The sequence below is a fragment of the Pantherophis guttatus genome, chromosome 2 (genome assembly GCF_059756535.1).
Source record: "Pantherophis guttatus breed Tessera chromosome 2, ASM5975653v1, whole genome shotgun sequence".
In the NCBI taxonomy this organism is placed as follows: Eukaryota; Metazoa; Chordata; class Lepidosauria; order Squamata; family Colubridae; genus Pantherophis; species Pantherophis guttatus.
The window spans coordinates 32,826,366-32,844,228 of NC_142064.1; the positions used below are offsets into that span (position 1 = coordinate 32,826,366).

Sequence of the window (17,863 nt, forward strand, 5' to 3'; positions counted from 1 at the left end):
TGAGAACTCTGGATTGATTCATTGGATGATCCATTTGTTTTATTGTATTTTCAGGAGTTTTCTCCAACACTTCCAATTCTCCTCCTCTCTTGCTTCTTCAAAGTCTAGTTTTGCTTCTATTGATTATCACAGGGAAAACAATTGCCTGCATAATTTTGATTTTTATATAGACACATTCCAACATCTGAATATCTTTTCCAAGGCCTTCATGGCTGCTTTACCAAGTTTGTGTACCTCTACTAAGTTTCTTGCACTTACATGATGCCTTTGAACATTATCATCTTGCTGAGCCAAAGTCCAGACTTTTGGATGGACACCAGAATTTTTACATGATTGATAAACATTGGGCTAAATTACAGATTATCCTTTTAAATTTATTTTATTAAAGTTATTTTCCATCTATCTCACTGTAAGGCAACTCTTAATAGTCATTTTATGAACTCACATTCACACTGGTATGAAAGGCTCAAGGTTTCTCAAAAATGTCCAATTCTGCTGAAGGCTTTCTCTCTTTTTTGTGGTGTCTTTTCCTTTCCTATCTGTTCTACATAAAGTGATTAGAAAGCAATAACCTATCATCTATCATCTCTCATCTATCACTGGAATCTGATCATCCAAGATAATTCAATTATTATTTCATTCACCATCTTGCTCTAGTATTGCTGTTGCCACAGGTGTTTTTCCGGGTGTTCCCTTCATGTTGGGATTAGAAGAGTGTCCAGCCCAATTTCTTGGGAAGATTCCTTTGGCAGTCAGCAAGTTGTTAAGCAATTAATCTTCAAGCTGAAACAGAGGAGCAAACGTCAAACCATTTCATAATCCAGCATTCACACATATATAACTTAGTTAATTATTCCAATACTTTTCTTACTTAGGTCTGATTGCAGTGTTATTTTGTGGTTCAGTTTTCAAAACTCACTTGCTGCTTCCCCAATCATCCCATTTCAATCAAGAATGCTGTGGTAGCTATCTATGCAGGACTGCCTGGAGTGACTCATAGGCCTGTGGAAATTTACCACACTTTCTAAAGGGAGAAATTGAATTCATCTAACAATCTATTAATTTATCTTGCTATAATTTAAAGCCACTTGTAACATGCACACCTCCAAAGTCAGAGACTGTATATCAAATGTCATTTGAAAGTTGCCATATGTGGATGGAAAAAAAAAATAACTTCAGGAAAGCCTTAAATTGGAATAAATCTCTGCACTACTCAGTTCTAATGTGGATGTTTACTTAAACTTATCCTTATAAGGGAAGAGATGAAAGGTCTTATAATAAACATAGATTTCATCTGCAAATTTCTTCCTTAAACTAAGGCTGCAAAGGTGATGGTCACGGACTGATATATTAGATGAGCAGATAATTTTCTTTTATTCTTCCATATTCTGAAGAAAAGTAGTAAGAGACACGTATCAGTTCTCTTAATAGTATGCTTTAAACTTTTTTCCCATTTACTTCCCTTCAATGGGAAATAGGGAATCTTAGTTATCTAATCCAGCCTTCTTCATGCATAATGAAAGCCATGCAGAAATTTAATCACTGCTCAACTTAATAGCAACCCCATCTTATGCGATCACCTTGACTACAATTGACAGAGTACTTCTTTTATGGATGAACTATTTTTGTCTTTATTCAGATCGGTGGAAGAAAACTTCTATTATAATACAAGATGCATTAAGTGTTCCAATATCTCAGGGGATGCCACAAAGAAGAGGGAGTCAAGCTATTCTCCAAAGCACCTGAGGGTAGGACAAGAAGCAATGGGTGGAAACTAATCAAGGAGAGAAACAATTTAGAACTAAGGAGAAATTTCCTGACAGTTAGAACAAACAATCAGTGGCACAACTTGCCTCCAGAAGTTGTGAATGCTCCAACACTGGAAGTTTTTAAGAAGAAGTTGGATAACCATTTGTCTGAAATGGTTTCCTGAAGTGTAGGGTTTCCTGCCTAAACAGGGGGTTGGACTAGAAGACCTCCAAGGTTCCTTCCAACTCTGTTATTCTATTCTATTAATACCATTTCATATTTTTAAAGAAAACCCAAATCATAAATGTTATGTATGTAGATTTTGGGCGGGCAGTTTGAATTAACTGACCATCAGCTGATTGGCTGACCACCACAGCTGCAAGGTATATAAAGGGAGCTGTTTCTCCTGGTCAGTCGCGGGGTTCTCACCATACAATAAAGAGCTGTTGTCACTCATTGCCTGGCCTGCTGCGTCCTCATTCATCCAACTTAACAATAAAGATACTCTTATTTTTATCCAGCTAATACCTTAACGCCATGGTTTGATTGTAAACCAGATTTTGATTAACAAAAAAAGCGTAGAAAATGCTATTTCTAAAGAACTCAGAATACATTATTTGAAAATAGGGAACTGCTTTGATACCTTTTCTCCAAGAGGAGAAATATTCTCCTCACCCTATCAAAGAGAAAAGCATACCAAGTTAGAGGTATATGTACTCAGAAAAGATATTGAACTTGGACTAGGGACAGACTGAGTGACTATGCAGTGAATACCATTTAATTATTAACAAATCCATTGACATTTTTTTCTTTATCTTCTCTATTTTAGATGTTGTTTTGTTTCTTTTTATTAGCTGCTTTGGGTGCTTGCTCGGTTTGTCACTACTGTTCTGTCTAGAATCTAAAGGGAAGAAACTCCCAGCAATGCTAAGCCAGTACTACTTTGCTTTTGCCCACAAAGCAAAGCAACCCAAAAAGCAGAGCATTGCAACCGAGCTGACACACAGTTAATGTAGATCAGCTGTAGATCTTGGCAGCCCTACAGTGTAGCTCTCAAGAGTTCAATGTAAATGAATCTTGAGCACTTTGGGTTGTAACCTGGGTTAATTTGACCTTGGCTGCAGATTGCCCGGGGAACATATTGTTAGGTCATGGAAGATACAGGTCAACATTTTTTCTGACTTTGCAAATGAGTGTTTTTCAAGCAAAGTTTTGATAAAAGCTATATAACACACAATGCGTGCCAGTGCATACTTAAGTGCTATTTTCTCTTTTGTCATTTATGTGCCTGAATGAAGCTTATTTTAGGTGAAAGAAAGGAAGAGAATGTTTGTTGGCAGAAAGAAAATTTACGGAAAGCAGGCCAGTTTTATATTTTTTCCCATTGATCCTTAGTAGAATTTCACACAGGCAGGGCTGTAAAACCTGCCACTGGGCTTGTGTAAATAATCATCAGCAGAAAGTACCACCAGGCAGTCTGTACATATCTGTTGACGTGCAGAATATTTCATATGGATGTCTTGTATTAAAAAGGCATCTGAATTCAATCAAAAAGAAGGAAGAGCTAAGGGGGAAGCCAGAGGTGAGAAATCTAGAGAACAGTTTGTATAACCTTAAATTGTATTGCCGAAGCAATACATACAAAAGGAGGCAAGAGTTCAGTAGAGGACAATATTTGTATATAGAAATTTAATCCCAGTTTAAAATAATCAAACAGGAAACAATGGAAAAGCCTACAAGCTCCCCAGGGGAGTCTGTCAGTCAGAATAATAAAATATTGAAGTCTGCCAGTCAGAATATTGTCAGACAATAGACAATATTAGATGGATAACTGGTCACAAAGCTATCCAGCAGGTTTCTGCCCAACTACAACTGGAGAACTAAGAACTACAACCAGGGTTTATGTAGTAACATATACATTTCCAGAAAATGGGGTAATTGTCACCAGAAGGAGATAATTGCAACACTGAAACTAGAGTAGAGCCATATATGATGGGAAGCTACCTTGATTAGGAGGAAAGAGCAAGTTATTAGGTTTCCTCAGTTGACCTCATTAGTTTTGAATAGAGGAACTTTAAAAAAAAAATTCCTGGCAGAAGAGCTGACATTTTACAACTAAGCTATAATTATGGGTGTGTGTATACACACACATTTTCATGGAGAAAATCTATCTGGTTACTAAGAGTCAACCCCATCATAATGGTACATAATCATCAATAAATTAATTCCCAAGATGTTGCCAATTGTACAAGTTAAAATTAGGAAAATCAATACATAAATTAAGGCTCTCAAATGAGATTTTCCTCTTTTTTGGGGGGTGGGGGAGTAGAAGAGTAACTTGCATGAGGTGGAAGAAACAGTTCTGCATTCAGTCAGTCAAATGTAGGGCAAATGAGCAGGCCCTGGGGCCTCTTTTTGATTGCCATTCATCTACATATCTGGCTAGCATTTTATGGTTGATATTTTAGAAAGGATTCTTATGCATTTTTTCTCACGAAATCTGATGCTTAATTGGAGTGTAGGGTTAGCCCAGGACATTTTGCATAGGTAATACTGTAAAAGATGGTGTACGTCTTTCCATTACATATATGAGGCATATCTGGTTAATAGCTGTAACTTATTTTAACATTGGCAATGAGACAACATAGTTTGTTGCTCCTCCAGAGAGGCCATCTGGCACACACACCTGTATACTTTGCCATTATCCCCATTCCCCTACACCTACCACCTAAGCCAGCTGCCTTACTCTGCCTAATGGTAGAGCCAGTCTACCAGCATGGGCAGTATATTGTACATTGGAATGATCTAAAGCAGGAGTGTCCAACTATGGCAACTTTAAGACTTGTGGATGTCAATTCCCAGAATTCCCAAGCCAGCCATGCTAGTTGGGGAATTCTGGGAGTTGACATCCACAAGTCTTAAAGATGTCAAAGTTGTTGCCTGCAAACAATCCCTATGGTGCTTTTATTTTTCAGTGTGTGGAAAATTCCTGGGGTCATGAGTATACCTAAGTGAGTTCAGTAAACATAATATTTGCAAACAATTCTCTGAGATCAGTCCAGTCTCACTGCATGCAAGGGAAGAGGGAATTGATGAAGTTTTATACTATAGTTTTCTAAACTATATCTTTGTTACCTTCTATTTCTGATCTTCATGGATTTTGTGGCTTGTGAATTGATATACTTTCCTAATTGGAGTATCAGGAGGTTATTTTCAGAAGCTTTGCTGAACTCACAACATAAACTGGAGCTGAACTCCCACATTTCTTTTAAGGAAGTTACCTAATCAAAAATTAAGATTCCTCTGAAAAAGCTTGTTCTTTACAAAGGCATGCTGGCTTCTAAAATCATTTCATTATATTCAACTTTCTTATAAGTAATATAGAAATTTCTAAGACAATAAAGGCTGATAGGTCTGTAGTTATCCCGGTCTCTTTTTTTCTTTGTTTTTTAAGATAGTACAAATTTGTCTTTCTCCTCTCCTCTCCTCTCCTCTCCTCTCCTCTCCTCTCCTCTCCTCTCCTCTCCTCTCCTCTCTTTTTGTCCCCTTGAATCAGTGTTGACAAATCCCTGCAGCTTTCTGGGCAAGATTTTTGGGAAGTAGTTTGCCATTGCCCCCTTCTTAGGACTGAGAGGGCGTGACAAGTTGAAGGACACCCAGCTGGCTTTGTGCTGAAGCTGGAATTAGAATTCAGAACCTCTTGGTTTCTAGCCTAATGCCTTAATCACTACACCAAACCATCTCTCTCTCTCCCTCCTCTCTCTCCCCCTCCCTCCCTCCCTCCCATTTAACAGGACAGAGTTTCCTATTTTGTGCGGGTATACTTTCCTCAGCATAAAAATGGGTTCCAACGTATTTATTTATTTTTAAAATATCCTTACAAAATTTCAACAACAAACATTAAAATGCAAACTAACATAAAAGGAAAAAAGGGAGGGGGATAACAGGACAAGTTAAAAAGTGTCGAGAAAATAATATGTCAAACAAATGTATGACAAAAATGACCTCTGGCTTTTTCAAGTAGAGATAATAATAGGACAACTTCTTTGTAAATTTAAATGAATAACACCATACCAATATTTAAATTACCTTAAAATACTAATAAACACCATTCTCCCCGTCCATCTTCCTTTCCCTCTCCCTTCAATCTTGGAGTGGTGGTTAGGGTCTGGTAAAAAAAGAGAACAAATTAATAAAGAGAGGTAGAGAAAGAGAAGACACAATGGCTTACCCACAAAAATATGTTTATAATTCACCAGAGTTACTCAGTGGTAATGAACAAAGGTTCAGCCAGATCATTAACAAGTTCTTTCAGGATCTCAGATTGCAATCCATCTGGTCCTGAAGATTTAAACCCATTCAAGGTCAGTACATATGTCCTCATTATGTTTCTAGCAAGCTCAAGCTGGATTCAACATTATCTGAGGAATCCATGCATAGCCTCTTGTCAGAGATGTCTGAGATGAAATAGTTCTGCCTTTTGTTGCTGCTATCTCTTAATCTTTTGCCTTCTTTATTGAGCACATGATATACTGTTTGTTTTCTCTTTCTTATTTTGAATGTATCAAAAGAAACTGCCTTTCCTTTGTTCTTAGCATCCTTCATTAACTTTTACTCTTTCTGTGTTCCACATTTTTTATAGCCATTTTACAGTTCTGGGTTATCCGATCTATCCTTTTTCCTGCTTAATAATTGCCTCTCTTTTCACCTCTGCTCTGTGTCCTTTTAGATTTTCAGATTTTTGTTAAATTTTCAATTTTGCCAGAAATGTATAAATTAAGGGCCTTTGCAGATGAGTTGGTTTTGATTTTTGGAACATCCTTTAAAGAGAATTGAAACATCAATAGGCAAATTAAAAGAATTTAGTGTATTAGCAGATTTCAAGATTACTAAATGGTAGATTAAGTTGTAAACAAAAATATGAAAATAAAAGATTAAATGAATTAATGAACAAAATGGGTTTTGGGAAGAAGGTAAAATATCTGGGCCTCTCTATGACAAATATGACCTGTATGTTATTTCAAAATAATTAAAGCATAGAATGAATTTTTTTTTTTAAAAAGAACATATTAAGATAGGAAAAATTACATTTGTCTTTGTAATTTCTGTGATAAAAATGAATGTTTTTCCTAGAATAGTATTTTGTTTCAGCAATACCTGTTTTGACAAGATACACTATTGATACAGTGGCAGAATGATATATCTGAATTTGTGTGGCAGTAAAAAATACAAGAGTTAAATAAAAGGTGTTACAAGATGTGGGTGTGAGTTCATTTTTTGAAGATATTCTCTAAGTAAACTAGGAAACAAAAATATTGTTACTTCTAAAATAGGGGTCCCTCAATCCCCAGTCTGGGGCCCATTGGGAACTGGGCCACGCAAGAGTCGGTCAAGTATGAGAGTGTGTGAAGCTGCATTTGTGCAAGCAGCGTGCACAAAACCATCCCCTCTCCTCCCCACACCGCTGTCCCCAGTCCACAGAGCTGGAAATTGGGGATTGCTGCGCTAAAGTATACTATATAGTGTAACTCAGTGTTTTTCAAACTTGGCAATTTTAAGATGTATGGACTTTAACTCCCAATACTGATTTAGGAATACTGGCAGTTAAGGTCCACACATCTTAAAATTGCCAAGTTTGAAAAACATGGCAATAATTAATATTAGTCAATATGAAACAGGGGTGAAATCCAGCATGTTCTGACAAGTTCTGGAGAACTGGTAGCGGAAATTTTGAGTAGTTCAGAGAACCAGCAAATACCACCTCTGGCTGCCCCCAGAGTGGGGTGGGAATGGAGATTTTGCAATATCCTTCCCCTGCTACGCCCACCAAGCCACACCACGCCCACCAAGCCATGCCCACAGAACCGGTAGTAAAAAAAATTGGATTTCACCACTGATATGAAGCCAGTAGAGTGGACAGAAGCTAAACAAAACTTTTACCCTTAGTAGCTACAACTGGGACTGAAGTAAAAGAGGGGGTTCATGGCTTGATATTGAGGCTCCATAGAAATATTTTAGTATTGTGGACTCATTGACACCATCATGATCCTTGGATAGTATCTCTATGTACTGCACTGAGACAATAGAAAGGGATGTATTCAAAAGAGATGGAGATATAGTATGCTTTCATCTAAATTGTTCATTGTTCATAGATACTGGCATTAATTCGTTAAATACTGTATACTGCATATCTTCAATTCTCTCACATTTTGGAAATAAAATCATTAGTCGATTATTCAGACAAAACATAAAATTTAGCTGAATCTTCTTTCCATGTACCCTATTCACTTTTATGGCTATTTGTAGCCCCTTGTTATTATACTGACCTGCAGAAAATAGTTTACCTGCAGGATTTAAATCCACACAGTATTTATTGGCAACTAAATTCATATTCTTTAATACTCGTATTTAAGTTGTGGTTATTGATTATTATTTGTATGCCAGATTTTATCCAGAGGTGGGTAACAGTAAACAATAAAACAACATAAGAAATGATAAAAAAAATATGTTTATTAGCCAATTTCAGGTTTCCAGATCTTCTCTGGAAAGATGCTTGCTCCTTTTCTAAAGCCAGAAAGAATAGGGACTGGTTTCAATTTGCAAGGGAATGCACTCTATATATTGAGAGCAAAAGGCCCTTCCTCACATGCCTAACAGACATACTTTGGAAAGAAGTTGTACGTCCTCTGGTCCAGATACTTCATGTGTGAAGTAGGGGGATCCCTAAGATAGTTCCACCCCAAACATTAATAGCTTTAAAAGTCAGAACCACAAGTTCCTGTTGGTGGCCCATCCTACTTTTGCCACCAAATGCTGCTTTTTGCATTTATTACCTTGGAATCCTTTTGCCAAAGTTGTTTTCAGCAAACATGACAGAGCACATAGAAGTATTTGATTCCAAAAGGCATTTAAGGCAACTGCTGAATGGCTGATCCACTTGCTTTGCTCCTTGCGTATTTTGTTGGTTCTTGTCTTGATGCTATTCATGCATTTATTGTTTTAGCTAAGCAATTTTTTGTATATGTTTACAGTAATCTGAATTGATATTTAAAGTCATCCTATGAACAGCCCATGTTTTTAACAAAATACCTAGGACATACATTTCTCATGTAAATGAGGAGGAAAATGAGACAGAATGTAAATTATTTTATTGTTAAAATGTAGGTACAGCTGAACATTATTCTACAGAGCAGCATTTTCTTGCATCTGTATCATGCACCAAGCTTTCGGTAATTTATCCTAGTGTTTCATAATGACTTTTCATTTACAGGAAGTTAAAACTTGGCTTGCTGCAAGCTTGAACTTGGCAGAGCAGATCTCAACTTGGAAGCAACTCACCATTTTCACAAAACTGCAAAGCAATCAGCTTGGCTAAGACTTAGAGATTACTTAAGAATATGTTCTGTTGCTATGTGCCAATTAGAAGACAAATCTAAATGTACGCTTATATAAATCTTTCATTCCAAAGTCCTTTGTGTAAAATGGTGTGTAAAATGCTGTACAGTAGAATACTGATGGTCTGTTTTGCTGTACATAGCAACTCTACAAAGAAGAAGAATATTTCAGTATGAAAAATTCTCCATGAATTTTTTAATGGATTTTTTGGGGGTCATTGACCATGTTATGCCATATAGAATATTTTACGAAGAAGTAAAGCTGTGTATATGAACATGCTAAGTAATCAGCTGCTTGACTATGGTTTAAGTTTGAAGCTGTGCCATAGACTGGTGTATATAGAGGCTTTGAACTAAATCTGGTCAGATAACTCAGCAAGCTCACCTTTTCTGATTAGTAGAAGCAGTGATTCTTTTGGTGATTTCGGCAGTCTTCGATGCCAAGCTTCCTTCCCTATTTCTAAATTATTTATCCAGGTAAATTATAAATAACCATCTTTGAAAAGTGAGAGGTTAGATTGATAACATTGCAGTAATGATGCAACCAAGAGCATGCCTGCTATCCATTGATTTGTACAAGAGTAAAGTTTTGTTCATTTTCAGCTTGGCACCTGATGGTTTTACAGAAATATATGTTTTCTTGGCAACAAGCATGGGGTTGGCCACTGCCTTTTCTTGCAATACTTTTCTGATTGCTCAGCTTAGCCTATAATCAGCCTAGTATCCCTTGGATGTCACCCACCCAACCAGGATGAACCTCTCCTAGCTTCTCTTAGCTTCCAGATTCTGCCATCTACAAATGTCAGGTTATAGTAGAAATTGGATTTTCAACTGGAAAGGGGATTTTGGCTTGGAGTAAAACAATCATACAACGTTGTCGGTATTCAAAGTTCTCATGCTGACTGTTGAAAGTGGTTTAGTGAATGGACAAAATGTAGATGAAAGTTAGTAGAGGTGAAAGATTTCACTCCTCATTCATGTTTTCCCCTAAGAAAAATATGAGACTCCTTTAAGCATTCATACTGGGAATTCAGATTGCTTCGAAGCCCACACATGATATCTGAATATATCATATTTTTTTAAAGTTAAGAGAAGTGATGCCTTATTACTTGGTCACCAGCAGCCTTGCTGCCCTTTTTGCCATCCCCTTGTCTCCTCCTCCTGATCTCTCCTGGTGGTCTCCCATCCTATCATTGAGGATGCTTTGGTTATAAAGCCAGATCTCCTCGCGTGGAGAGGGAGTGGACCTCCTTCTGACCCACACACTTTGCCCTCTGCCACATACCATGAGCAACTGTCCAAGGAGAGTGAGAACAGCAGCAGCAGCCTCGGGGAGGAGGTAAGAGCAGCTGGGCACCACCTTGGGGAAGCAGGGCTGGGTTGGGTGGGCTGTGGGGTCCTGGTGCCCTGGGACCTTAAGGGCCAGACTGGGCACTTGCCCTCCACTGCCTAGGGCTCTGTATAGCCTGCACTACAGTACAGGCCTCTGCGTGGCCTGAGAGGGATGGTGAGGCTCCTCTGGGGACAAGGGTTTGGCGCTCTCCCTGGTCTCACCTTCCTCACTGGAGACAATGGATCCCCCCAGCACCGCCCGGGCCACCGTGACATGTGTGATGTTGAACTAATTCCCCTTACATGAGTGATGTTGAGCAGGCAACACCCACCCCAGCTAGGCCCACCCACCCCAGCCCCTCGAAGTCAAACACAACTCTGATGTGGCCCTCAATGAAATTGAGTTTGACACCTTTGTTCTACAGAGTGGGGCCACCACAAAGAAGGCCTATTAGTTGATACCCTGAGAACCTCTCAGGAACCTCAAGAGGCTTTTACTAGATAACTGGTCTGAACCAGCCAACACAATTCTGGCAGTCCATTGCCTGAGACATATCTCTGTTGCACTTTATAAAGTTTTAAAGGTCATAACCATCACTTTGAATTAAGTCCAGAAGCCTACTGGCAACCAACAAACTGATGTTAAAACTGATATTATTCTACACTGGTGGAATTGTCCTGCCAACAATCAGGCTAATGCAATTTGCTCCTGCTATTATACTTTCCATTACATTCCTTTGCAACTCTTGTTTCTGTAGCAAAAATATTAACAACCATAGAAGTGGCAAGCTAGGAAGGGGATTCAAAAAGGGAGCCTGGATCGTGAGATGGGAGTCAGGTTTATTGATGAGCAGGGATTGGAAAGAGAATATGGCAGAGGAATGAGAGGAGAGCTGAAAGAACAAGAGGCTGTATATATGCTAATCCTAAACTAAGGCGAGCAATCACTCACTCTAGTTAAGGCATCTTTTTATTCTCCTTTTATAGCTGAAATTATCGGCAGTGAAGGAGGGTATGAAAATTATGGTTTCATTGTCTTGGATGTGTTCAATATTACAAAGGTAAATGTGATCCTCGGTATGGTGAAACACAGACTCTTTCATGTTTAAGCATTTGTATAATTATTAAATAAATAAAGGGCAAGTACTGTCAACTGTATTTCCCATGAACATATTTCCTCTGCAAATGGAAAAAATAATAATTTCACCTCTGCTTTTAAAAAAAAACTCTCTTTCCCTCTTCTGTCTTTGTAGGCCCTGATGAACTAAACTCTTTGAAGACTCTAAGGCTTGCTGTTCTGTTGTGAAAATAGTTCTTCACCAGTCGTGTCTTTCACTTCATTGGCCAGACACCTGCCATAAAATTTGATATAGACCAGGTTATGTGAGAGACAAGTCTGTTCCTTTTATTTGTGTAGCAAGAACACAGATGTATTACATCAAAGTCAGTTCCCTTATAAAAGTGCTCTCTAAAAATAGCTTGCATCCAAAGTTCTGTGTTGCTGCATTTATGCATGCATAATCTGGTTGTGTTTAACACTCTTCCTCTGAGAAATTCTAAAATACAGTTAATGGGAACTGGTTCTTTGATGCTAAGGACTACTAGACATAGACAGGGTGACCAGTGGTTAAGCTTCTCTGCATTGGAAGGAAAATATGTTTGGGAAGAACTTTATGATACATGGTCAAAATGCTTTCTCTCATACTGTCTCAATGCATGCTGACCCTTGAACTTACTTATTTTTTGCCTTTTTGGCCTCCATTTTAAAATCCATCCATCCATCTGCCTTTTGCATTGAAAATATTAAATTACATATGTCATTATCATAATATGTTAACCACCAAAATGGCAAGATGGTATATAACGGTAGCAAATCCAAGCAGCAAAACTATGAGTTGGAAGTGTGTAATCATGATTGACTATTTCAATGGTAGAATCCATGAAAACTTGACTTTTCTCTCTCAGGTGTTAGGACTGTGTTTTTAGTGGAGGGATTTGTTTTAAGAGAGTGATTTAAGTAATAAAATTACTTATGATTAAAAACAAGCCTCTTACCCAGGAAACAACTTTTTTTCTACCGATCCAGATGTATATTTTATAGATATACTGACTCCTATACAGTATTTTTTCTTACATGAAAAAATAGGATTCTGCTTCTCTAATGAATAAGTTACTGTATTACATTACATCTTTATGTATTCCCTCCCACAATTGTATCCTGCAATTAAAAACCCTGTGAGGTTAGCTGGCCTTGGCTGAAAGATAATGACACAATTTCCTTGACTTGGGGGGGGGGGGTTATCCAGGGTCTCCCTGGCTGTAATCCAACATCCTAAGCACTATACCCTATATAGAAGAAGGCATGCAAAACTGTAACAGAACAAATTATGTTTATATTACACTAAGCATTTCTCGTCCTAAGGAAAAATTTTGCTTATGCAATATGTAATTTCATATATTATGGGTTTACATGCTATGAAATTATCTTCAGAAGATAATCAATATCAACAAGCTCTATATTCCTGAACTTCAAGTGAAAAAACAAATTTATACCAGTGATGGAAAATTTGTCACTTTCTATAAGGGAGAAATCTTTCAACTACTTCCAGTATGACTTGATTCATAATTTATACTTCTCTATAACTAATGAGATGTTGGTTTACAGATACCCTAGAATTATAACCATACAGTTCAGTAGCCAAAAGAAGCTGGCATGCATTTTATTTTGTGAGCAAAAAATCTCAGAGGGGGGAAAAAAGCCCCAAAATGTCTTTGTATGTCACATTTATTATGTTATAAACTTCACTAAAACATAGTAAAGTACACTTCAAGACTTGGTAGGTGCATTTGCTTGTAGATGAAAAAGGACGTTCAATGTTGAGATGAATGCTAGTTTCAGGGAAATTAGCTTCTCTAAAGTATTTCTCTAAAGTGTGGCCTGATGACCCCTGGGTTCCCCAAAACCCTTTCACAGGTCTGTGAAAGCAAAATTGTTTGCCAGCTTACTGTAACACTTGATGCATTGAATAATTTTTTTTTTTTGTAACAATGATCCCAGAAATTAATCTTAAGAGTGTCTATCTCGCTAGATAGATGTGTTGAAAAGATGTTACAGAAGAGGAATAGGTTTTACTGGACAAGACTGAAACTGATCTGACAGTGAATTTAAAAATGACAGGCTACAAAAATGATGTGGAAAAAAAATCCTACACTGGATGTACAAACAAACATGCAAACCCCGTCTGATGTCTTTATAATTAAAATAATGGACCAAGAGACCGACCTAGATAATTTTCTTATATGGAATTTGCAAAAGAGTCTTGTTAAAGTTTAGAAAAATTTTGTGAGAGGAGCTGAATGAAAAGAAATAAAGTTCTGGGACATTATTTGAAGGGACTAAAGATCAAGATTGTTGAAAAGCAAAGGAAGGAGTATAAAGTTGATTTATTTGATCAAGGCTAAAATAGATACACTGTTGTCTCTGGTAATCCTTAAAGGACTTTATCTGATCAGGACTGGAATGAAGAAGATTTAAGAGGTGGGATATGGGAAGAAGAGATTTTTGCTGCATTTTAAGAGAAGGTGATAAGTTGCCAAAATTGTTTATACTTTTGATGAAAGGGGTAGTCATTTTTTATATATTTTCTTTTTCTTTTGCTATATTATTTTTTCTTTTTTTTCTTTTTATTTTCTCTACCTTCTATTTTTTATTTTTATTCACATACACATACACATACACAGAGTTTGTATTAGTTTTGTATCATAGTAATTGTAATTTTTAATAACATTTCTATTCAAAGAAGGGCATCTAATCTAGACCTATAACACGATTCCATATTGATATTCCATAATCCATATTCATGGCTTTCTAGTTTCTTTCAAGGAAAAAGTCATCATCCCTTCAAAGAGTAGGTATCAGCAATAATAAAAAATTTTCTAAGTAAAATAGTATTTGTAGCATGGAAAAACAATTACTAGATTGCAAATCGATCTATTTAAGCATTACAATTATTTTCCTTCATTTCTGATATGACCTTGTTTTGACTTCCTATGAGTATCTGTGTATATATGTATGTGTGCCCATGTAGTTCATGTGGGGAGATACAGCCACAGTAGATGAAGTAATGATACAAAGTGCATAAACCTTCATCAAACAAGTGAGTAAGGCTGGGATTTTCTGGGATTTTCAAAGGCTTTTTTTTTGTACACATGCCAAGGAAGTTAATGGACTCACTTTAGCATGCCCATTATTTTTTGTTTCAAAATGGTGATAAACCTCATGATTTGTTTCAGTGAAAAAACATGTTCAAGGACTGCACAATGTGATGTTTGTCCACCTTTGAGGATTATCCTTACGATTTATATTTATATTTTTCCTGATTGCTTATTTGTACCCTATCACTATCATTAAGTGTTGTACCTTATGGTTCTTGATGAACGTATCTTTTCTTTTATGTACACTGAGAGCATATGCACCAAGACAAATTCCTTGTGTGTCCAATCATACTTGGCCAATAAAAAATTCTATTCTATATTTTTAAAAAATTCTATGCTTGTTATATCTGATGGACTGGATTTGAGTTGTAAGAAGGGTAAGAAATAGCAATGGCATGACAACCACTCTCTCCCAGGCCCTGTGAATAGTGCTTCCTCTCAAAGAGCCCCTGTTGGAAGCACTTTCTGTACCTTCAAGTGATGGTTCAGCTTTGCCCAGTTTTTAATAAGAGGAGTGAAATGCCTGCAGATCCCCAGGCAGAATTCCACCTATTAGTATTCCATTCTATTTTACTTTGAGGCAACCACTTTCTGAGTGTAAGGCCATGGGAATTATACACAGGCACCTCTTCTGAGAGGATCAGGCACACATGAGATCCCCTGTATGCCAACTTCCCTCAGGCCTTTTCCATCTGCTCTCCAATGTTGCTGATGGGAACGCAGATTTGCATAACTGTTCTGGATGGGAACAGATGAATCTTCAGACAGCTCAGGAGATTTGCACTCCAAAAGTTATAGGCTGGCACAAAATTGTTGCATGTTTCCAGTCCCTGGTGGATTTCATTCGTTGTTGTCAGTTCTTCTAATTTCTAGCCCGTTCCTTTTAAAGTGTAACTGTATTTATATTCACTGCAGAGAGCAAAACAATTCAATCTCTTGGATCAGCAAAGAATCAAATTGCTAATGCCCGGGGGGAAGGGAGGGATTGATATAATCCAGAGAGAGAGAGAGAAAGAAAGAAAGCACCAATGTGGTATACCGCTTAGGGGGTTGGACTAGGAACAGGATGACCCAAATTCTAGTCCTTCCTTAGGCATGGAAGCCGGCTGGGTGATTTGAGGTCAGTCATTCTCTTCCAGCCCTAGGAAACTGAAAAACATCTGTCTACCAACCCTATTTGACTAGCATGGTAGATTATAATAACCTTCTGTGAAGAGGCCTTCATTGCTGCAGTAGGTTGATTTGGGCTGTTGCTGCTGCTGCTTTTATTAATGTTACTGTGTTAAATCTTGTAACTTAGGAGTACTTCTACAATAGAGGGTTATTACTGAAGGAAATTGTGAGCTCTCCTTTACTGATTATGTGTAAAAAAAAAAAAAGCTGTTTTTCAATCTTGTTTTGAGCTGGATTCCTGCATGGACCAGGAGGTTGAATTCAGCACTCAGAATGGGCCCTTCCCAATATGATTCTAAAATATCATATTTTTAATGCACACACTGTATGGATTTTTTTAAAAAAGGAAAATAATGAGGTATATAGGGCACTGTATAAGGAGAGTTTTTCAGCTCTTTCCTATCACCATGGTTGCAAATTTGTGCATGGATGTCCACAGACTTGCACAACCTGCTTGCAGTGGAAGAAATGAGCATGCAGTGGGGTAATTGTGAACTTTTTTTCTAAATCAATAGGTACATGTACCTTCTTACTCTGGATTGAACTTGTTATAAACAGCTTTAAAATCCAGTCTAAAACCTATCAGGGACTGGTCTACACTGGTTCACCAAGACTGCCATTTAAAAGAAGCCAATCTTTGAACTACTAATTTTGTAAACATTATCACACCCACTGTGGCCCTCAGGCTCTGTATCCACAATTGTTTCTCGAAGATTTGGAGGAAGTATTGTTGCATCCATAACTGCTCACAGTGTATACATTACTTTCTTATTTCACAATAGACTCCTTGTCAAAAAAAGAAAGAAAAAGAAAGAAAGAAACCCAAACACGGCACGTCTGCTGTGCTTCAAAGTATAACCTGAATATGAATATTATGATGCTTCCTTTATACTGAGACCGACTTTTGATGTTTCTCAATCTGGCACCCCCCAGTAATGTTAGAATTGTAACTGCCAGAATTGCAGAGTTTCAGAAAGAGGACTCACCCAGCCTTGCCTCCTTCAAATGTGATAGTCCAATAAATCTGGAATGAAAATCAAATGCGGTACCACTGAGTGATGCCTCCAGCACAAATGTAGAAAATGAAACTCAGTTTCTAGACACATGTTCACCATTGCTGGAATGAAAATGTTGGTACCAATATTTTGTCACAGCAAGCATCCTAATGAAACACACCAAACTGCATAACAACCTCAGAATTAAAACTAGGGCAGAAAATGAACCGTATAGTGCTCATTTAGGCAGATATTTTTAATAGCAAGCAACTGAAGATGAAGATACTCGATATCCATTTATTGTTAAAAGTGCATTTTGTAACCTCGGATGTTTTCCAGCCTAATAATGAGCCTATATACCAGTTGAATATATTTCAGCCATTTTAGCTTTCATCAGCAGGTTGTATAGATAAGCAGAAAAATTCTATTTCAAGCACACTTGGGAACCTGCAGAGTCTCAGAGAGCAGTTGGGATGGTTTAAGGATCTGGAAAAAGCAACTAGGATTCAGGTGAGAAATTGTTGAACACAATTAGCTATACTTTCCATCAGAGGTTATAAGGTGGTAATATTTTAACTTCCTTTTCTATAAAAAAAATTACAAACTGGCCAGCCTTGGAATATTATGCATAGTACTTAAAACAATGAGTAACAAGCCAGTGTCTCCTGGGCAAAGTTTGTAGGGATTGAGACAGAATACTCTATTCATTCCTTTCAGTAGAGTCATTGCTATCCTACAAATCAAGGACATTTGACAGGAAGGTGGAAGGAAATCCTTCATTACATGACCTGTTGTCAATGGCATGTGAAATACTTTTGATTTCCATAATTGTATTCCAACATTACCAGAGATGAAGTTCAGCCAGCGGGCTTTGGTAAAAGAGTGTCAATTCCAGCTATATTTATGTAAAATGTCAGTGTTTTTTATGTAATATTCAAGCAGAAACCAAGAACTTTATTTATTGGTATCATTTAATTTGGTTCTTCTTCCATGCCCACATCCTTT

At 37.4% G+C, this 17,863-nt stretch overlaps 1 long non-coding RNA gene across 2 annotated transcripts in view; it reads right to left on the reverse strand.

Moving 5' to 3' along the window:
* LOC132711409 (uncharacterized) overlaps window positions 1–17,863 on the reverse strand; it is a 135,339-nt gene that overhangs the window by 5,898 nt on the left and 111,578 nt on the right. Inside the window, exons 2-3 of one of the 2 annotated variants that reach the window (XR_015732096.1) lie at window positions 5,839–5,917; window positions 645–783 (exon numbers count right to left, since the gene is read on the reverse strand). This is a non-coding gene — a long non-coding RNA (uncharacterized LOC132711409). Of the gene's footprint in view, window positions 1–458; window positions 784–5,838; window positions 5,918–17,863 lie in introns of those variants that run through there. The other variant, XR_009622260.2, reaches the window with a different exon arrangement.